At 41.4% G+C, this 22,617-nt stretch overlaps 1 protein-coding gene and 1 long non-coding RNA gene across 2 annotated transcripts in view; one reads left to right on the top strand and one right to left on the bottom strand.

Annotated features, from left to right (window-relative positions):
• The window catches only part of SORCS3 (sortilin related VPS10 domain containing receptor 3), a 616,841-nt gene that overhangs the window by 23,121 nt on the left and 571,103 nt on the right, over positions 1 to 22,617 (top strand). The gene's annotated exons all lie outside the window — the stretch shown is intronic.
• LOC117067230 lies at positions 363 to 2,002 on the bottom strand. Its single transcript, XR_004430658.1, has 2 exons — positions 1,200 to 2,002; positions 363 to 884 (listed from the first exon to the last, which is right to left on the bottom strand). It is a non-coding gene; the product is annotated as an uncharacterized LOC117067230 (long non-coding RNA).

The raw sequence follows: 22,617 nt of genomic DNA, 5'->3' as shown, positions 1-22,617 counted from the left end.
AACCTGGAGTGCATTGTGAGTAATAAACAGGAGTGGGGCTTAAGGTGAAAATGAAAGGAAAAATATCAATCCAGGAGGGCAGCAAAGTGCCTTGAGGAATCATCCTTGAAGTGTAACACGTTTCTGTTTAAGGATGTGAAAATGCCACAGGCTGCTCCACTGAGTTAGAATGTTAGAGATGGACTTTGAGCTCAAACTTCCACCATTCTTCATTTTTGCAGATGAGAAAATCGAAGCTCGGGGAGGATAAACAGTTTGCTCAGTGTCTCATAGCCCCGCCCTGCTCATGTCACCACATTCCTCCTCTTAGATTTCATTAAGGGGTCCTTGTCCATAAAATTAGTCACTTGAGTTACCAAAACTTACTTTTAAAAATTTGACTTTATTTTGGAGTAGTTGAAGTTGGCAGTGAAGATTTGCAGCACTCAAGGATCTTGGCATCTATCTCCTCATTCACCTTGGCATGTGTGTGTTGTAGATGCTAGGGGCATGTGCTTGGGCCCAGTATTCAAATATGAATGAGGAAGGGTCCTGTGTCTTCAAAGAGCTTCCCCCACACATGTGGTGGAAGAGATGGACAGTAAAGGAGGAAGGAACTCCTTCTCAGAGACATTAAAGAAACATTCAGAGAAGAGGAGCGGGGCCATTTGCTGGGCCCAGATCTTACAGTGAAGGGGCTATGGGGATGGGATGGGGGTAGGTGAACATTCCTGGTCAAGGGGACAGCATGGGCCCAGTAAGGAGGCATGAGAGATGGTGGCATGTTTGGGGACTGGAGCATGGCCTGGGAATAGAGCCTTCCAGCCGTCTGGCTTTTCTCTGATACATGGTGGATGGTTTGGTGCTGCCCACGCTGACTTCTGGAAGATGCTGCCTCTTGCTCTCTGGAATAACAAGAAAGCACAGTTATCTCTATGCATGTGTCGGTATGAAAAAGCATATGTCAGGTTTCCTGGATGGAAATGACTTCCCTTTGAAGTTAGTTCATAAATAATGATGAAGGCCATAAAACTACACACATACTGCACACATTTAGCTACTCCTGTGGACTGTGCTCGCTGGGAGCAGAGCCTTCAGGAAAACCAGCTGCCCAGAGAAAGAATAAGGGACTATGCATTCTCTAAAGCACTGGCTCCCAGAGCCTCCTGTAGGACCAACGGAGATCTTTTACGGAACAGGATCTATTCCGTGGAACTCACAATTGTAGCAATCATTAAGTCACTCTGAAATTCCAAGAGATAGAGAAAAAAAGTAGCCTGTGACAATGATTGCCCTGACCAAGCCTTTCCAAGGCAGCAGATGCTTCTTTACTTCCAAACATTGCCCATCATGATCAAGTTCTTCCTCCAGCAGTGCAGCCACGTTTCCCTGGTGGCAGGCATTCCTTTTCCAAGGTTGGACTTGCTTTAAGAGGGCCCAGAGATGGCAAACAGCATTGTGCGGTGCTCCTTAGTATAAAATCTCCTCTGGGAATGTTCTTAACAAGGTGGTTTGAGTTTCTCTAGGAATTAAGCTGGGGCTGGCTGTTATTTTTCTGGTAAGACTTGTTACTCTAAAATGCATATGGGTCCAAAATCACAGTAGTCTGTCTGTGGAGCAATCAGACAGACGTACATGGCAATCTAAGGCTCTGGTAAGAAAGAGTCTGTGGGTTCTTATTCAATAAATATTTGATACATTGGGCTTTGATGGATGTAGACACTGTCTCCTTGGGTTTTCCTAGACCAAAAGGTGAAGTCTCCGGTGGTCACTGCCTCTTGTTTGTTCCTTTGATTTCCTTTGACGAAAAACAATTCTCGTCTTGGTGAGGTCTATTAAATCTGTTCTTTTCCAGAATGGGGTTCGTAGTGCATGGTGGACAGAACTGGAACTTTCCCTCTGGTCGTTCCTTGCCATCCCCTGGGTGATTCGGTTTCCCATTTTCTGGGATGTGCTGATAGGGCTTGTCTCCCGCCCCCTCTTATATAAGGAGGCAGGGTGCATCTAGTGCCAGATTTTATTCAACCCTGTAACAATCCCCCCTTTATGACATCACTGCTCATCACCATGGAAACATTTCCTCCAAGTCACAGAGACTGGATTGTGGCATCATAGCATCAGGCAGGAGGAGGAGAAGAGGATAGGGGAGAGGATTGAAACTGCCTGGAGGGATGAAATGCCAATAAAATAGGATGCAGTCACAGAAATAGGATTTTTCTGCCCGGATCCTTGAATGGAGAATCTAACCATGGGCCACAGGAATAAACCTCATCTAGCATAAGGAGGAAGAGCTTTTGTGGAATGTAGACCGGGGACCTTTTGTTCCTGTGCAGTATTTCTTCAGGGAAATGGAATAATTTTAATGAGAGCTATCTTGTATTTTGTTTAATTTTAGAGACAGGGTCTTGCTCTGTTGCCCAGACTAGAGTGCAGTGATGTGATCATAGCTCACTGTAAGCTCAAACTCCTGGGCTCAAGTGAGACTCCTGCCTCAGTTTCCCAAGTAGCTGGGACTATAGGTGCATGCCTCCATACCCAACTATTTTTAAAAATTTTTTATAGAGATGGGGTCTCACTGTGTTTCTCAGGCTGGTCTAGCCTGTATTTTATATGTATTTCTTATTTGATCCTCACAAAGTCTCTTTGGACTATTGGATCAGAGAGGTTAAATAACCTTCCTAAGGTAACACAGCTAGAAAATGGCAGAGCTGAAAAATTATTAGGGGCATAAGATGTAAACTGTGTTCTCATGCAGCTTAGAGTTGAGAGAGGGAGGGAGAGAGAGAGAGAAAGAGAGGGAATGTTGGAGGCAATTATCAAGTTAATAACATATACATAGTTAAAATTGTGGTAGGTATCATGAAGAGAACAGACATGATGCTTTCAGTGAGGAGCTACTGGAGTGTGCATGGGAACTACTTATGTTTGTATGTTACTAAATTTGGGACAAGACTCTGAACCTAGTCAGTGTGGACTCAGACATGCAAGGCACTGTGCTCACATATGTACTGACTTTCCCGAGCTCACCTGCTGGGCCCCACAGCCAAGACCCTTCTCCACAGCTGTTTTTCTCTGCCAATGCCTCATCTCCCTGCTTCTCCATTTGTCTTCTCCCTTCTCCTGAGATCTTCCTGCCTGCCCTCCTCCCCTGATCCTGTTTCTTCCTACTGATCTCTAATCTTCTCTTTCTCTAGACTACAAACTCCTCAAGAGAGAGAAAACCATTCCCCTGTTTTGTATCTTGGTTTACCCAAGGATCAGGCTCTAGCCTGATCTAGGTCTGCTTCTATGGTCTGCTACAGAAATAAATGAGCAATGTCCCTTTTTAAAGAAAAAAAAATAATGACTACATTTTTCACAGTTAAAAAATATTGTCTGGTAGATTTTTCTTATCAAACGCTGGCTGATAAGTGAATGAACAAGTGAGCATTAAAAGGGAACAAAACCCCAGAGTAAATGGCCACTCCTGTGTAGCTCTTCAGCTTGTTTGCCATTGTTGTTTGCGTGGGTTCATTCTGATTGTGATTTCAAGTTGTATTCATGTGATCTAGCCACTTTTTCTCTTAATACAACTGGTCCTAGTCTGTAGGATGGTGTCAGTTAGCTTAGTGCTTCACAGGGTTCTAAGAGCTAGGGGTGCTTTGCCATGGACCTCCTCTGGGAGCTGCTGTCCTGGTACCCCATCTGGCAATAGATGGATGTAAGGAAGCATCATACTTTCCATTTATGTCACCTTGCTGAGCTTTCCTTGATTCATCTGAGTTTCAGGAGTGTTTGCCACTTGAGTTCAAGGCCCCTTCATTGCACTCCCAGGATTTAAAGTGGGCAAGTTGATCTCAATTTGGTCTCCAATGTCTGGGCTGCCCGACTCAGGTGAGCAGTGGGAGGTCTGTAATTAGACTTTATTGCAACAGCCGTGTGTGTGTGTGTGTGTGTGTGTGAGCGTGTGTGTGCATGCGCATGCATGCACACATACAGATCTTCATTAGTAAACTGTATTAAGTGCCTTTACTATCCAATCTTGTCCTTTCCAGGACCTACAGTAACTTGGTCTGACTTCTAAGGAGGCCCTTCTGGACCTGCTTTATTGATTCTATCAGAACCATTTATGACGGGCACATCTAGAACTACTAAGTGCCTTTTTTCCCTCTTTTTCTTTTTTACGTGTTACATGGGGAGTGAATAGTGAATTAATTAAGATCACAGGCTTTGGAGTGAGAGAGACAAGAGTTTGATCCTGGTTTAGCCTCTTACTAGCTGTATGATCTTGGGCAAGTTACTTATATTCACTACATTTAAATGTCTTTATTTACAAAACAGGCATGAGTATATATTAGTACCTACTTCATAATGTTGATGTTCAGATTCAGTGAGATACACTTGTAATGTCTTACTATGATGTCTGTCTCATCAAAGTTAGCTATGATTAAGTGGGCCAAATGTGCCAGTTGCATATTCCCCCCCCCCAAATTATGCAAACACTTTTTGAACTCAGCATAAAGCTTGAACTATAGCCCAGATCATATCTGGACTTTCTCAAGTTTGAATTAGAGAGGTCAGAATAATTGGCATTTTAATTGTTCACCATTTACAGGCACCATAGGTGAAGGGAGTCTAGGAAGAATAACTCCTAGCTGGAACTAATTCCCGAGACCTTTGTCAGGTATTAGAGATATTTTCCCAAGTGTGATTCTGACACTAGGACTGTTAAAGCAAATTAAACAGGTGCAGTCTCCTTCCTCTGAGAGCAAAGAATTATCTTCCAGAGGGGAAGTTCAGCTGGACGTGTGTCTGTGTTGATATGCACATACACTTCAGCAGAGAGAATTGTTAAGAACAAGCACTGCCACTCAAAAGTGGCTCTGTGACTTTAGGAAGTCAATTCATCTTTCTGGGCCCCCAAATCTTAAGTATAGAAGGGGAAAGGGTAGTAGCCACTACATGCTTTTTCCCTCCAGCATGTTTATTGATATATAATATACATGTACTAGAGTGCACAGGTTTAAAACATTTATTATTTTTTATTTTGGCAAAATACACATAACGTAAAAGTTTACCATCTTAACCATTTCAAAGTGTATAGTTCAGTAGCATTAAGTACATTCATAATGTTGTATGAGCATCACTGCCATTCATCTCCAGAACACTTTTCATCTTGCAAAACAAATTCTGTACCCGTTAAATATGCTACTTCCAGCCCCGACAACCACCATTCTACTTTGTGTCTCTATGATGTTGACTACTCTAGCTACCTTAATAAGTGGAATCATACAGCATTTGCCTTTGGAATATTTCACTTAGCATGATGTCCTCAAGGTTCATCCATGTTGTAATATGTGTCAGAATGTCCTCCCTTTTTAAAGCTGAATAATGTTCCATTGTATGTATTTACCGTGTTTTATTTATCCATTCGTCTGTTGATGAACGCTTGGGTTGCTTTCATATTTCAGCTATTGGGAATAATGTTGCTATGAACATGGGTATACGGTATACCATTATCTCTTTGAGACCGTGCTTTCACTTCTTTTGGGGAAATGCCTATAAGTGGAATTGCTATATTATATTGTAATTCTATGTTTAGTTTTTTGAGGAACCATCGCTCTGTTTTCAACAGTAGCTGTACCAATAGAACACAAGTCTTCCAATTTCTCCATATCCTCACCAACACTTTGTTTTTTTTTTTATAGTAGTCATCTGAATGGAAGTGAAGTAGTAGCTCATTGTAGTTTTTATTTTTATTTCTCTAATGATTAGTGATATTGAACATCTTTTCATGTGCTTATTGGTCATTTGTATATCTCCTTTGGAGAAATGTCTATTCAAGGCCTTTGCCCATTTTTGAAATTGGGTTGCTTGTTTTGTTGTCGAGTTTTGGGAGTTCTCTATATATTCTACATGCCAACCCTTTATCAGATGTATGACTTGCAAATATTTTCTTCCATTCTTCAGGTTGCCTTTTTACTCTGCTGATGGCATCTTTTGATATATAAAATTTTTTAATTTTCATGAACTCCAATTTTTCTCTTTTCTTTTGTTGGCTATGCCTTTGGTATTGTATCTAAGAAATCCAATGTAGTGAAACTTTTCCCATAAATTTTCTTCTAACAGCTTTATAGTTTTGGGTCTTACATTTAGGTCTCTTATTCACTTTGAGTTAATTTTTATATATGGTGTTAGGTATTTAATTGTTTTCTATCAAGTTTTCTCAGCACCATTTATTGAAAAGACTGTCCTTTCCCCATTGAATGGTCTTGGCACCTTTGTCAAAAATCATTTGACCATTTATATGAAGGTTTATTTCTGGGCTCTATTCTATTCTATTGGTTTATGTATCTGTCTTTATGCTAGTGCCATACTGTTTTGATTACTGTAGCTTTGTAGTAAGATTTTATTCAGGAAGTATAAGTCTTCTAGATTTGTTTTGCTTTTTCAGGACCGTTTTAGCTATTCAGGCTCCCTTGAGATTCCATACGAATTTTAGGATGGGCCTTTCTATTTCTGTAAAAAACGTCTTTGCGATTTTGATGGAGATCACATTGAATCTGTAGATTGCTTTGGATAGTGTTGACATTTTGATAATATTAAGTCTCTCATTATGTCCATTTATTTATGTCTTTAATTTCTTTCAGCAGTATTTTATAATTTTCATTGACAACTTTTTTCTGTCCTTTGATAATCCTAAGTATTTTATTATTTTTACTGCTATTATATATGAAATTGTTTTCATAATTTTCTTTGCTGATTGTTCCTTGTTAATGTAAAGATATGCAACTGATTTTTGTCTGTATCCTGCTACTTTGCTGAATTTATTAGTTCCAATCTTTTTTTAAACTTTAGAGTGTTCTACACACTAGATCATATCATCTGTAAACAGAGATAATTTTACTTCTTTCTTTCCAATTTGGATGCCTTTTTTTTTTCCTTGCCTAATTGCTCTGGCTAGAACTTTCAGTACTGTGTTGAACAGTATTGGTAAAAGCCAGCTTCCTTGACTTGTTCCTGATCCTAGAGGAAAAGTTTTTAGTCTTTTATGATTGAGTATGATGTTAACTGTGGGTTTTTTCTTTTTATATGGCTACTATTATGTTAAGGTACTTTCATTCTTTTACTTTCTTCTTTCTTCTCTTCTCTTCTCTTCTCTTTTCTTTTCTTGCCACAGAGTCTTGTTCTGTTGCCCAGGCTGGAGTACAGTGGCACAATCTCAGCTCACTGCAACCTCTGTCTTCCAGGTTCACGCAGTCCTCCTACCTCAGCCTCCCAAGTATCTGGGACTACTGGTGTGTGCCACCATGCTTGGCTAACTTAAATTTTTTTTTTTTGGTAGAGAGGAAGTCTTACTATATTGCCCAGGATCTTGAACTCCTGGGCTCAATTTTTCTGCCTCAGGCTCCCAAAGTGCTGGGATCACAGGTGTGAGCCACCATGCCTGGCTAAGGTAGTTTCCTTCTATTACTAGTTTGTTGAGTGTTTTTATCGTGAAAGGGGTGGTGGATTTTGTCAAATGCTTTTTCTGCATCAACTAAGATGATCATGTGTTTTTTTCTGTTTCATTCTGTTAATGTGGTATACTGGTCAATTTTCATATGTTGAACAATCCTTGTATTCCAGGAATAAATACCACTTGTCATGGTGTATAATCCTGCTAATATGCTGCCAAATTTGGTTTACTAGTATTTTGTTGAGGATTTTTCCAACTGTGTCAATAAGGGATACTGGTCTGTAGTTTTCTTTCTTATAGTGTCTTTGACTGGCTTTGGTATCAGGGTAATTAATGCTGGCTTCATAAAATGAGTTAAAAAGCTTCTCCTCCTCTTCAGTTTTTTGGAAAAGTTTAAGAAGGATTAGTGATAGTTCTTTAAATATTTGGTAGAATTCACTGGTGAAAACATCAGGTCCAGGGTTTTTATTTTTTGGAAGATTTTTGGCTACTTAATTTCCTTACTGTTATAGGTCTATTCTGATTATGTACTTCTTCATCATTTAGTGTTGGTAGGTTTTGTGTTTCTAGGAATTTGTCCATTTTTTCTAAGTTTTCCAATTTGTTGGCATACAATTGTTCATAGTACTCATTTATAGTCCTTTTTATTTCTGTAGAATCAATAGTAATGTTTCTAGTTTCATTTTTTGTTTTAGTGATTCGAGTTTCTTTCTTTTTTTCTTAGTCTAGCGAGGTAAAGATTTGTCAATCTCATTGATCTTTTCAAATAATCAACTTTTGGTTTCATTGATTTTCTCTAGTGTTTTTCTATTCTCTGATCTCTGCTCTGACCTTTTTTTTTTCCTGTCTGCTAGCTTTGGGTTTAGTTTTCTTCTTTTTCTAGATTCTTAAGTTAGGTATTGATATGAGATCTTTCTTGTTTTTTAATTGTAAGTGTTTAAAGCTATAAATTTCCCCCTTAGGACTGCTTTTGCTGCATCCCATAAGATTTGGTATTTTGTGTTTTTGTTTTCATTCATCTCTAAGCATTTTCTAATTTCTGTCTTGATTTTTTCTTTGCTGCATTGGTTGTTTAAGAGTGTGTTGTTGACCACCCTGGCTAACACTGTGAAACCCCGTCTCTACTAAAAAAATACAAAAAATTAGCCGGGCGAGATGGCGGGTGCCTGTAGTCCCAGCTACTCGGGGCTGAGGCGAGAGAATGGCGTAAACCCGGGAGGCGGAGCTTGCAGTGAGCTGAGATCCGGCCACTGCACTCCAGCCTGGGCGACAGAGCGAGACTCAGTCTCAAAAAAAAAAAAAAAAAAAAAAAAAAAAAAAAAAAAAAAAAAAAAAAAAGAGTGTGTTGTTTCATTTCATTGTTGCTGAATAGAATGGTCTGTATATGTTTATATCCAAGTGGTTTATTGTATTAATTCTTTCATTTCCTTATATTTGGTCTAGTTGTTTTATCCATTTTTTTGAGGGTAACATATTAAAATCTTCAACTGTTATGATGAAGCTATTTCTCCCTTCAATTTTGTAATGTTTTTACTTGATACATTTTCATGGTCTGTCATTAAGTATTCATAATTGTTACGTTTTCCTGCTGTTTTGAACCTTTTATTAATGTATATTGTCCTTCTTTGCCTCTTGTTTGCAACATTTTTTGATTTAAAGTCTGTTTTGTTAGATATTAGTATAGTCATCTTTGTTCTCTTTTGGTTAATGTTTGCATGGAATTTTTTCTCATCTTTCACTTTCAATGTATTTGAATGTTTGGATGTAAACTGAGTCTCTTATAGACAGCATATAATTGGATCATGTTTTTTAACAATCCATTCTTCTAATCTCTGTCTTTTGATTGGAGAATTTAGTCCATTTACATTTGTAGTTAATTACTGATAAGGAAGTACTTACTTCTGACATGTTGATATTTGTTTTCTATATATGCCTTATAGCTTTTTTGCCCCCCATTTCCTGCATTACTATCTTCTTTTGTGTGTGTTTAGTTGATATTTTTTGTAGCAAAAACTGTAAATTTCTTTCTTATTTCCTTTCTCTCTCTCTCTCTCTCTGTGTATTTTTTGCTGTTGTTGTTTGTTCATTTGTTTTTGAGGCAGAGTCTCACTCTGTTGCCCAGGCTGGAGTGCAGTGGTGTGATCATAGCTCACTGCAGCCTTGAATTCCTGGGGACAAGTGATCTTCCTGCCTCAACCTCCCAGGTGCATGCCACCATGCCCAGCTAATTAAAAAAATTTTTTTTGGTAGAGACAGGGTCTTGCTATGTTGCCCAGGCTGATCTCAAATTCCTGGGCTCAAGCAGTCCTCCTGCCTTGGCCTCCTATAGTGTTGAGACTACAGGCATGAGCCACTGCACCCAGTCTCCTTTTGTATATATTCTATAGTTAGTTTCTTTGTGGTTACCATAGGGATTATATTTAACATCTTAAAGTTATAACAACTCACTTAAATTTGTACCAGCCTAACTTCAATAACATAAAAAACTCTGCTCCTTTAACAGCTCTATCTTCACCCCTTTTGGTTGGTGATGCCATAATTACATCTTTATACATTGTGTGCCCAAAAGTGTAAATTAATAATTCTTTGAAATACATTAGCTAGCTAGCACACATTTTCAGTGTCCATTTCAATGAAGCTTCAACACATGATTACACTGATGTTACTACCCAAACAAGATCAAGACATAGACCAGTTATAGCACCCCAGAAAGCTCCTTTATGTTTGCTATAGACCAGTAGTCTCTCCCCCTGGGAGTAATCAATGTTTTTACTTCTATTAAGTTTTGCCTGTTCTTGAAAATCATATAAATGGAATAACATAGCATGGTAGATGGCCACTACCATCTAATGTGGTTCTAACAGCCTTTGCCTTCTAATATTCATATCCTTGTACAATCTCCTCCCCTGGGGTGTGGACTAGACTCAATAACTTGCTTGTAGTGAATAGTATTCAGCAAAAGTGATGAGTTATTACTTCTAAGATTAGGTTACAAAAGACTTTGGCTTTCATTTTGATTTTGCGGTCTCTGGCTCTCCTCATTTGCTCTGATGAAAAGCCTTTGTGTTTTTAGCAACCTTATTGGCATCAACCAATGAAAAATTAAGACCCTTGGCCCTACATCCACAGTGAGTGAGTTTGGAAGCAAATCTTCCCTCAGTTGAGCCTTGAGATTACTGTAGCCTGGCTGACATCTTTCGTAATTGCCTTGTGAAAAATTGTGAGCTGGAGGACCCAGGTAAGATGTGCTTGCATTCTTGGCCCACAAAAATTGTGAGACAATAAATATCTGTTGTTTTAAACTGTTCAGTTTTGGAATAATTTGTTACACAGCAACAGATAGCTAATATGTATAATCTTTGTCTTCTCTTTTGTGTTAAGATTTTTCTTTTCAGTTAACATTATGTCTGTGAGATTTATCCCTGTGGATATATATAACTTTACGTTGTTCTTTTTATTTCTCCATAGTATAGAAATACATCCAAATTATCTATCTATTCTGTAATTCATGGACATCTGACTTGTTTCCAATTTTTGGCTATGTGAACATTCCTGTGCATTTTTTGGACATACATACTCATTTCTTTGGTGTATATACCCAAGGATAGACTAGCTGGGTCATAAAGTAGATTTTAGTAGACAACACAAAGTAATTTTCCAGAGTGGTTGTACCGATTCTACTCCTTCCAGCAATGGATGATACTTCTAATCATTTCACTTCCTTGCCAACGCCTATTTTTTTTTTTTTAATGTTTTTCATTTTAGTCATTCTGTTGGCTATGGTGATATATCTCATTGTGGTTTTTAATTCGATTACTGAGGATGTTGAGCATTTTTCATATGCTTAATGGCCATTTGGATATATTCTTTAGTAAAATGCCTGTTCAAGTATTTTGTCCATTTTATATTGCATTGTCTATTTTTAAGTTAGATTTTGTAAGTTCCTTATTTTCTGGACTTCTTTGTCAGATGTATTTATTGTAGATATCTTCTTATAGTCTGTCCTTAATTTTAATGAAATACAATTGAGTATTTTTTTCTTTTAAAGTTACAAAATCTTTGCCTATTCCAAGGTCAGGGAGATAGTCTCCTATGTTTTATTCTGGAAGTTTTATTGTTTTAATGTTCACATTTAGGCCCATGATTCTTCCAGAATTTGTTTTATGTGTTGAGTGTCTGATGTGACTAAGGGGGCCAATTTCATTTTCTTTTCTCATATAGGACTCCAAATGGCCCATCAACATTTGTTGGAAAGATGTCTTTGTTGCAAACCAGGCATCTTACTTGTGTGTCCATTTGTGAACTTTCTCTTTGGTTCCATTGGTCTATTTTCCTATCCTAACACCAACACCACACTGTATTAATACTGTAGCTTTATAATCAATCTTATTATTTGGTAATCTAAGTTTGCCAGTCTTATCTTTTTTTTCTTCATGGTTGTCTTGGCTCTTTTGGACAGTTTATGCTTTCATAAACATTTTAGAATTACTTGCCAATTTCCACAAAAAAACCCTGCTAGGATTTTAGGGTAGGATTATATCAGTCAGTCAGCTTGGGGAAGATGAACCTTTTAAATTTTTCCTTAATTTCTCTCAGCAGTGTTTCATACTTTTCAGTTGAAAGGTCTTGTACATCTTTCAATAGATTAATTCCCAGGGATCTGATGCTTTGTAATACCTTGAGTGGGAATTTAAAAATTTTCATTTTCTAATTTTTATTCCTAGTATAATCTTTAAATTCTTTTGGATTTTCATTATGTCATCTGTGAACAAAGAAAGGTGTTTTGTGTCTTCATATTTTTTATTTAATATCTTGTATTTCATTTTCTTGCCTTATTGCACAAGTTATGACCTACCCACAGTGTTGAATAGAAGTGGTGGTAGTGCACATAATTCTCTTGTTCCTGAGTTCAGGGGAAAACATTCAATATTTCTCTGTGAATCATCATGTTTGCTATAGGTGGTTATGGATACTTTTTAGCAGGTTATGGATAAGAGCCTTTTTCAAGTCTAACTTTTGATGAGATTCTATAATTGTATGGAAAAAAGGAAAAGCTAATATATAGAAGGAATAATGATGATAACATGGATAAGAACAAGAGAGGCAAGAGAGAGAATGAGATAAAGGGGTATGTTAAATAGGAGAATAAAAGAAGAATTTCTTGGGTGCCTCCTATGTTCCAGGTGCTCTGAGAGTCAAGTTAACTTGTGATAGGTCACAGGGCTAGTGAGGACTGGAGGCTGGAGGAGAACCCAGATCTTCTGAGAATCAGGGCTTATTCTTTCTACTGCACTCAGAGGGAGAGTAAACCAAGGGGAAGATTTGTGAGGAAGAGAACAGTTACTCCCAAATCCTCCTGTAAGCCTAGGGCATTGTGTCTTTTTTCTGTCTCTCTTCATCTTTTTCTTCTGTTTCTTTCTCAGTTGCATGTATTTCTAGGTCCTGACCTTGATCTTGAATTTTAACTTGATTTCATTCTCTCTCCAGTGACCAAATGGTAGTGTGTGCCTTCTCTCCACTTCCATCCAGATCATATGAAGTTCTTATGCTCTGAGACATCTCTTATTTTAATTCAGCTTTTGAAACACCCATTACATAATGCCAGTTGACCCTGGTCACTCAGATCACAATGGCTGGGGCATGAGATTAATGGTCATGTCTGGATCCTCTTTGGTGTCATTGTCAGCACTCTGCAAATCATGGCTATCCAGTAGTCACTGGGACACACAGAATAAGCGGGTTGAGCAAGGTTCAGGCTGCAGTGAAAGCTGTAACTACCCCTGAGAAGTCCAACCTTTTGTGGTGACAAGTCACGTTTATCTGCTGTGGCTGTGGACTCCATTTCGAACCCAACTTGGGCATGTTTGGAAGAGAGGCTGCTCCCCTGTTGCCTGAGCTTTTGGCAGGTGGGCCAGCTCTCCTGTTGGGTTTGCTTTCTCTTTTGCAAAGTCTATCCTGAGGCTATTGTTTGGTTTTCTAGTCTTGACTGAATTAGGATGGTTCCATTTAAAGCGAAAACAATATAACACAACTTTAAAAAAGGACTGAAGATGAAACAGAATGAAGAGAGGTTGAATGCAAATGTGTTTTGCAGTGTTTTAATGTATTCGGGATGTTCCTCTAACATTAGCCAGCCTGTCGCAGCCTGCCCAGGAATCTGGTGCATTTGTTGTGTGGCAGAAAAGTTGCTGAAGAAGAAGCTGAGGTTTGGGCTGAGAAGTTGCCTGAGGCCTCCTGAACCATCGTCTTCATTATTGAAACATTAAACACCCTTTGGTCCCCAGGGCTTGCTATCAGAGCAGTTGGCTCAGAGGGTGAAATGTGGCAGGAATGAGGCCATTATCTGCCATTATCCTGTTGTTCTGTAAGATTTCCCTATATCCCACCTATATCCCACCCCAGTAGCCAGTTGTCTCTGAGTGTGACTTTCTGGAGAAAGTGTGGATAAATCAAGATCATCTATCTTCATTCCTGGAAGCATAGCGGGTGGGAAGAGAGAGAGAGAGAGAGACTGACTGCATATGCTTAGCAAAGAGGACCAATCTCGATATTACATTTAAAATATTTGTTTCCTCTATTTTGCAGTGTTTTAAAGTATGAAGGATGATGACCAGGTATTTGTTTAAAGCAGGAGGCACACCCACTTCCCAGGAGCTTGCATTCTAGTATGACAGAATCCATGTCAATGTTAGACACACGTGTGCATGGTCTGGCCTTCAAACGATTAAACAATTGTGAGGATGCCAAAATTAAATTTCTTACCTGGGCATAGACCCATTGAATCAACAAAGAAGAGAGTGTACTTTAAGAATACACATGGAAGACATCTTTAGGCTTTAGTAATAAAAAGCCCTGTTTAATCAAGGAGGTTCTCGTTATTTGGGATTGACTGGTTGGGTGAACTAGAGCCAGTTCACACAAGTGACTTCTAGAGAGTTCACAGCTGAGAAAGCAGCAGTTAAGTGCATTACTATGTGTAAGCACGTACATATCCCTGGCACATAGTAAGTGTTCTGTCAATATTAGTGAATATGACTATTATTGATGAAACAGAAGTGAAGATTAAAAACCATTTGAGTTTGGTAACCAAATCCCTAGGGTCAGAGTTTCTTTCATTTAGGATGAAAGAAACTGGCCAGTGCTGGAAAGTGATTTAGACTGGGTGTGTCCAATGTTTGTAAATATTTTACCTGCCTCTTTGATGATTTTTCTGGGCCTAACCTAATGGGGCATGTGCTTAGGACTTACTGCCCCTACTGTTAGCCTCTTGAAGGCAGGGACCACATCTGTCCCAGTAGTTCCTAGCCAGTAAAGTATGATATGCTCAAAATATATTGTTGCAATAATTGAATGATATTTTCAAAATGAGTCAGCAATGTCTGTGGTATCCTTCAAAGTTGATACTATGGAGGTTTAAAGAAATAATAGGAACATGCCCATCACAAAGCCCTGCTCTGTTTCCTCCCCTCCCAGTGTTATGTTCGGGTCTTGGAGCCCAAGCCAAACAAGAGAATCATTCACTAAAGGAGAGCAGGACAGGGAAGGATACTGGCACCCTATTGTAAAATCAACATTACAAAAATAGGTTCCTTTACTCTGGAGGAGAGAACACCTTGGGGATGAGAGATCTAAACATTTGAAGGACTTTTATACAGAAGAAGGATAAGAATTGTTCTCTGTGGCCTCAGAGGACAAAAGTTAGAATGGGGATGAGAAGTTGCAAGGAGGTTGATTTTGTTGCACCATAAAGAGGAACTATGCCATGGAGAGAAGTGGTTGGCAGAGTCCTGGGATCTGTTTGGGTACCTGCTGAGTGGTTAATGAGTGTGCAGGACTTTGGAATCCACCTTCAGAATTTCTCATAAAGTAGAAATTAAATAAGATGATAACCGGGGTCTCTTTCTTGTGGGGAGGGAAGAAAAAGCTGTTGTACTGGTCCATGTAGACCAATTAGGGCTGCTGAGAACCTTGTCTGCCTTGAAAGAGAAATGAAGAGACCCACCAGTTACTATGAATCAGGAGTATTACTAGATGCTTTCTTTACATAGACTTACTTGTCTTATAACACTGGGAGGTTAGTCTTGAAGGAAACATACTGACAGAGGTAGAATAACCAGTCCAGGGCTCACCTTTTCCTGTCTTAATCCTCTCCTGGAACACTGTGTTGTCAATTGGATCCCCTTTACACCGAATCCACTTTTTCTTCATTTAAATAAATGACTTGTGGGTAGAATATCCCTGCCTCAAACTGTTCTGGAACTTTCTTCAGGGGCTTGGATGGCCCTCTAAGCACTGCATTTTGCCTTGTTAGTCAAGACCTTCTCTTTCCTGCAGAGTCCTTGCCGAGGACTCTTGATTGCAGCATTCCATTTCTTTCCCTCTGCCTTGGTGGAGGGTTTCAGAGAACCTTCTGTTGACCTTCTTTTAATTGCTAATAATTATTCAATTTCATATAGCCCACAGTGATAAATATTCATGAAAAACACAGCGTATCAAGATCCAACACTTTAAGCTATTGTGTTTTTTTAATTAAACTGAAACATGGGATTAAATGCAATAAAACAAACAAAAAAAAGAGCATATATTGTTATCTATTTCAGTCCTGCTGTGAGACTGTGTGGGAGGCAGATAGGAAACCTTGACCTGGGTGCTGCAGTGTTCTGTCCTAAAGTACGTAAAGGAGACCTCTAAAACATCTGGACCGGCTGGATTCATTCATTCATTCACACATTTATTCATTTATTAACTCAGCACACATTTACTGACTGTTACCATGAGCCTTCCTAGTGCCTCTCAGAGGGATACAAATAGACTAGAACAGGGACCCCAAGGAGCTCACTGTTGAGTCCTACACGAGGCAGCTCCATGAACCAGAATTGCATAGTAAATACAAGTAAGCACATAAAACAGCATTCACACAGGGGCAGTGAGCAGCTGCCTGGGGTGGTAGATGTGGTGTTATAGAGGTGGTGGTCCCCATCAGGAATTAATAGTTTATTAGTCCTGCCTTCAGTGCGTCTTTTCTCGGCCTAGTGAGTCTCATCTCTAGGCGTGTGCCAGAAGCAGGCCACCGACCTTCCCCTCTTCCCCTGGAGAGGCTGTCCCACCTGTGGACTCTGAAGTCGGGCTGCATGGGTTCAAATCCCAGCTCTGCCACTTCCCAACTGCATAACCTTGGGTGAGTCATTTAACCTCCCTTAACCTGCCTTAGTTTCCTTATCTGTAAGATGGGGATAATTCATAGAACCTACTGTACAGGATTGTTGTGAGGGCTAAACTAGTAACTGCACGTGAGGGGCACAGACCAGTGTCTGGCACACTCGAAGTGCCAAAATGATGACACGCGTTATTATTGTTATTTGTGCCGAAGCCTTGGCCCATGACTTCCAGGTTCTCTGGAGGGCTCTTGTGAAGTTTTGCTCTGTAGGAAGCAGGCAAGCTGCATGTGCGCCCTTGTGGAGAAGTCTGAATCGCTCCTGAGAGCTTCTTTCAAGCACCAGCAAGAAGGAGGCAACGAGGAATATTGGTCTAAAATTCTCTCTTTTTGTTGTGTCTCTGCCAGGCTTTGGTATCAGGATGATGTTGGCCTCATAAAAAGAGTTAGGGAGGATTCCCTCTGTTTCTATTGATTGAAATAGTTTCAGAAGAATGGTACCAGCTCCACCTTGTACCTCTGGTAGAATTCAGCTGTGAATCCATCTGGTCCTGGACTTTTTTTGGTGGGTAGGCTATTAATTGTTGCCTCAATTTCAGAGCCTGCTATTGGTCTATTCAGGGATTCAACTTCTTCCTGGTTTAGTCTTGGGAGAGTGTAAGTGTCCAGGAAATTATCCATTTCTTCTAGATTTTCTAGTTGATTTGCGTAGAGGTGTTTATAGTATTCTCTGATGGTAGTTTGTATTTCTGTGGGGTCGGTGGTGATATCCCCTTTATCATTTTTTATTGCGTCTATTTGATTCCTCTCTCTTTTCTTCTTTATTAGTCTAGCTAGCGCAAGGCCGGCGGACCCCGCCCCGCCCCATACAGCCAACAGACACATGAAAAAATGCTCATCATCACTGGCCATCAGAGAAATGCAAATCAAAACCACAATGAGATACCATCTCACACCAGTTAGAATGGCAATCATTAAGAAGTCAGGAAACAACAGGTGTTGGAGAGGATGTGGAGAAATAGGAACACTTTTACACTGTTGGTGGGATTGTAAACTAGTTCAACCATTATGGAAAACAGTATGGCGATTCCTCAAGGATCTAGAACTAGATGTACCATATGACCCAGCCATCCCACTACTGGGTATATACCCAAAGGATTATAAATTACTCTACTACAAAGACACATGCACACGTTTGTTTATTGCGGCACTATTCACAATAGCAAAGACTTGGAATCAACCCAAATGTCCATCTGTGACAGACTGGATTAAGAAAATGTGGCACATATACACCATGGAATACTATGCAGCCATCAAAAAGGATGAGTTTGCGTCCTTTGTAGGGACATGGATGCAGCTGGAAACCATTCTTAGCAAACTATCACAAGAAGAGAAAACCAAACACCGCATGTTCTCACTCATAGGTGGGAACTGAACAATGAGATCACTTGGACTCGGGAAGGGGAACATCACACACTGGGGCCTATCATGGGGAGGGGGGAGGAGGGAGGGATTGCATTGGGGAGTTATACATGATATAAACGTCATGCACATGTACCCTAGAACTTAAAGTATAATAAAAAAATAAAAATAAAATAAAAAAAAAAAAAAAAAAGAAGGAGGCAACGAAGAGCCTTAGCAAATACTTCTCAGACCACCAGCCTCCAGAAGGAGCAGGAGGCCAGGCAGGCCCTGCGGGGAACAGAGAGCAGGAAGAACAGGCACCGGGGCAGAGAGCAAACTCCCTACGACCCCACCTCCCGCAAAGCTCCACCTCAGTTCCCTTCTCTCCCGGGAAGACGACGAGCTCGCGCATGCGCGTGGGCGTAACACATGCCGATCTCCCTGCTTTCCCACTTTAAAACGGGAAATGTACGTTATTTATTTGCAGCGCAGGCATGGGGAGATGCTCATGAACCAGCATGGGGATTTTCTCCAAGTAAACAAACCCACTTTCTGGAAAGGCGGTTGCTTTTTCCAGCCTGAGAGATGAGGGAGAGCTGGAGAGCGCAGCAGCGCCGCAGGGTTCCTGGCACCCTGGAGTCCCTTCCCAGGCCGACTCCGTCATCCTCCCCCGCTCCTGCCTGCAGTGTGGGGGCTGCTGAGCGAACCCAGGTCCCAGCCCTCCCACGGAACACCACCAGGCTCGTCTTTTTGCGTCAATTCATCCTGTAGCTATTTGAAGTCCAAGATGGGCTGCCAGGGCTGTAGGCTGAGGAAGAGGCTCTGGGGCGCTGCTTGGTGGGATGAACAGTTTAGGTTGATTTTGCTTAGGGGCCTTGGTTTGCATTCTAGCGCTGTGTGACTTTTAGGGAATCACCAGCTCTCTCTGAGCCTAGATTCTTCCTCCATCACTAGGGAATTGATCAGAGTCAAAGCCAGAGTCTTTCCCACGGCCAGTTGCATCCTCACCTCATCTCCTGTCTGCTCCTCTAGCTTCCTGGGTCCATCTACACTAGCCTCTCTGTTCTCCAATACCCCAGCAAAACTCCTGCCCCAGGGCCTTTGAATGGACGGCCCCCTTTCTCAGAATGCTCTGTCCCCTGTTAGCTGCATTCTCACCTCTTTTGGTTTTTACTTAAATGTGTCTTCTCAGTCAGTCCTGTCCTGGCCACCCAGTCTAATACTGTGTTCCCCTCCACAAACTTCCCTTTTTCCCTGCCTTAATTTTCCTCCTGTAAAGGTCCTGCATATTATATATTTTAATGATTTATCTATTGATTGCCTGTCCTCTGGTGGAATGCAATCTTCATGAAGACAGATTTTGTCTGTTTTGTTTCCAGGCTGCCACGTGATACTGTGGAGGGGCTGGTGGGGGGAATATTATAGACGTGGGGAAACTTAGCAAGGCAAGGTGGTAGAAACGTTTTGCGATTGCCTGCTTTCTGGCTCTCTTTTATTTACAGAGCTGTGAAATTTAGTGGCCTCTCCAGAAAGCAGTTTGTTTACTTGGAAAAAATCCTCGTGCTAGTTCATGAGCATCTCACCTGGCACAACTGGCCCAAAGTAGGTTCCTAATAGTTGGTGAATGAATGAATATGAGGCCAGGTCCTGGGGCTGCATGGCCTGGACTCCTGCACGTATCACCTTTGTGAAGTTGGGGCCAGTTTCTTAGCCTCTCTGGGTTTGGCTCCCTTTCCTGTAGAAAGGAGTTAATAATGTAACTACCTTGTAAGGTTGTTGGAGGAGTCTGTGTGAACGTGAATAAGGCCTGAGCCTTATAAGTCCTCAGCGGGTTAGCTTTTATTTTTAAAAGTACTTTTGGTTCTAACATTCTAATTCCAGGCAGAGGGGTGCCTCCTATGGAACTTGGGTCAAGTCCTTAAGGAATGACTTCTGTAGGCACTAGGATGATTAATGCATCCTGCCTCCCAGGCTGCTCTGGAAGAGGATGAGGGACTGCTGGTCAAATTGCAGAAGATGTAGCTTTCTCCAGCATATTTATTTTGCTAAAATCATTGAAGAAACACATCAAGGCAGAAAAGTATTCCAAAATGACACCTGCATTAGGAAGGCTGTGGGTCTGGTAGCAGGAGGAAAGTTGGGATGGAGGGGCCTGGCCCTGACTTCTGAAGCAAGCCATGAACTGCTCTTGAGGGCAGATGCAGCAGCCCTGAAGCTTTCTGCTTTCTGCTCCTGAGTCTTGCTCAGTCCTGGTCCCGAATTTTATCTAGTTATTCAGCTCTTCCCTGGCATTATGGCCATTGTGGGGCTGTTGACTTTTAGCCAGTACTTTGGGACTTCTACCTACCCCTGACATCTAAGCATGCTTTGGCCCAGGGCCTCACAGAACTCAGAAGCAGGTCCTTCAGTGTTCTAGGAGTAGGGACCCTTGTCCTCAACCTGGTGCATCCCCAGCCAACTTTACAGTGGACCATTCAAGTCAAGGTAACATTGGACCTGGGTCATGAAGAGTCCAGGGAGCCAAAGAAGACTTTGAGAAGGAGAAAGCCTTTTTAAATGTGGGGCACAGTACTCAAATAGGAAGTTTGAGTACAAGTCTGTGTTTGCCCCTTGGTCTTAGAGACAGGATATACTTCTCAGGGCCAGAATGCCCAAGACTCCGGGTACTTTGGATTCAGAGAAAGCAGATGCTTGGAAATGAATCCTCACTGCCTTGCCCACTTCTTTTCCTCATAATTGTTCTTTATGGGGAAGATAAGAGAAGCGGCCAGCTAAGACCTATCTGGTGAATCAGTGCATCTTCCAGGATGATTTTTGCCCTCAGCGTGAAGCCTTGAATGAGAAAGGAGTGAGCAGGAAAGAAAGGTATTTTTACCCTTTTCCCTTGATGCTATCATGATGGCTCATTGTGTAGATGCCATGGGTAATTTTTAGTGCCAGGTGGTATTTGTCACCTGATTTTTGTCCCAGCCAAATAGCAGCTTGGAGAGGGGAAGCTAGGTATAGGAGAGATTGGCCTTAGGACTTAGAAGTGACATGCTCGCCAGCTGGCTCACTGGCAGCACCAGTGGCTGGCAAGGCCTGGAATGGGTCCCTCCACATCCATGAAAAGTCTTCTTGTCCAGCCAGCCAAACAATTTGCTTATTCCTTCTGCATGTGTTTGGGGAGCTCCTTCTATATGCTGGACTCAGGGCTGTATGCTGGGGATACAAGATAGTAAGACCAAGGCCCTCTCATTGAGCTATAACCATCTCAGAGGAGAGCCTTAGAAAGCCTGCAAAGCTCTCTAATAGGGGTCTATAGAAAGTTCTATAGTAACAGAGAATGTTGTCTACATTTACATGCTATCACCTCCACCAGGAGAGTTCACAGAAGTGACACAGGAACTGTATCTTGAAGGTTCCAGGAATCAAGGTGGTAATTCTGCAGTGGCTCAGGGATGGCTCTGGCATGAGTCACCCCTGGTCATGACACTCTTCAGGGATGTGACCCTGGACCAGTGAAGGGCTGTGAGTCTCAGCTTCCTCAGCTGTAACCCAGGAAGCATGGTCCCACCTTACAGGGTGGCTGCGAGGATTAAAGGAGGTGCCATTCATAAAGCATGCCTGGCATGTGGCAGGGAATGGAGCTGTTATCGTTCTCTAAGCACTATGGCGCTTTGCTTCATTTCTTGTTCCTGTCTTTAGTTGGTGACTTGGTTGCATTATCTGGAATAGTGACACACAGAAAAGGGGAAGCCCATTCATTCATTCAGTTAATTCCTCCAACTGGTCAACATTTTTTGAGCACCCACTGTGTGCCAGGCATGGGAGCCACCCCTGGGACACAGATGTAGGTAAGGCTGACTCCTTGCCCTTGAACATTGGCAGGGGCTGCGGTGTGTTTGTGGCTCCTCACTGGACCCTGCTGCTGCTCAGGCCTGTTCCACCACCGGCCACTCATGAGATCTGTGGGCAGTTTTTTTTCACTGCTTCTGTTCTTCAGGTGTCTCAACTGAAGAATGAGGATAATGATAATATCAATTTTATGATACAGTTGAGGGGATTAAATGAGCTACTAAATATAAAGGACAGAATGTCAGGTATTGGTTGAAAAGTCCTCAGTAATTTTTTTTTTTTTTGGTGAGACAGAGTCTCACTTGGTCACCCAGGCTGGAGTGCAGTGGCAAGATCTCGGCTCACTGCAACTTCTGCCTCCTGGGTTTCAGCAATTCTCCTGCCTCAGCCTCCTGAGTGGCTGGAACTACAGGTGGCTACCACCATACCTGGCTCATTTTTGTATTTTTAGTAGAGACAGGGTTTTGCCATGTTGGCAAGGCTGGTCTCAAACTCCTGGCCTCAGGTGATCCACCTGCCTTGGCCTCCAAAAGTGCTGGGATTACAAGTGTGTACCACCAAGCCTGGCCTGAAAGAACTCAGTAGACATTGATGTTGATGAATAATTGGAGTATAGACAAATAAATAGATAGCAGACATGCAATACAAGAAGCCCTGAGAGAAGACTGAACTAAGCGTTGTAGAAGCACAGAGGAAGCACAGACCTTTCCTGCAAGGCAGAAAGAAAGGAGGCTGCTCTGTGTCCAAGGATGAGCTCATTGGTCACCCTGGGTTGCTTCTAACACCCAGGCTGCTACTCCCTGGC

The sequence above is a fragment of the Trachypithecus francoisi genome, unplaced genomic scaffold (genome assembly GCF_009764315.1).
Source record: "Trachypithecus francoisi isolate TF-2019V2 unplaced genomic scaffold, Tfra_2.0 Contig01579, whole genome shotgun sequence".
Classification (NCBI taxonomy): domain Eukaryota; kingdom Metazoa; phylum Chordata; class Mammalia; order Primates; family Cercopithecidae; genus Trachypithecus; species Trachypithecus francoisi.
The sequence above is the reverse complement of the archived record's forward strand: the minus strand, read 5'-3'. Positions and strand labels throughout refer to the sequence as shown.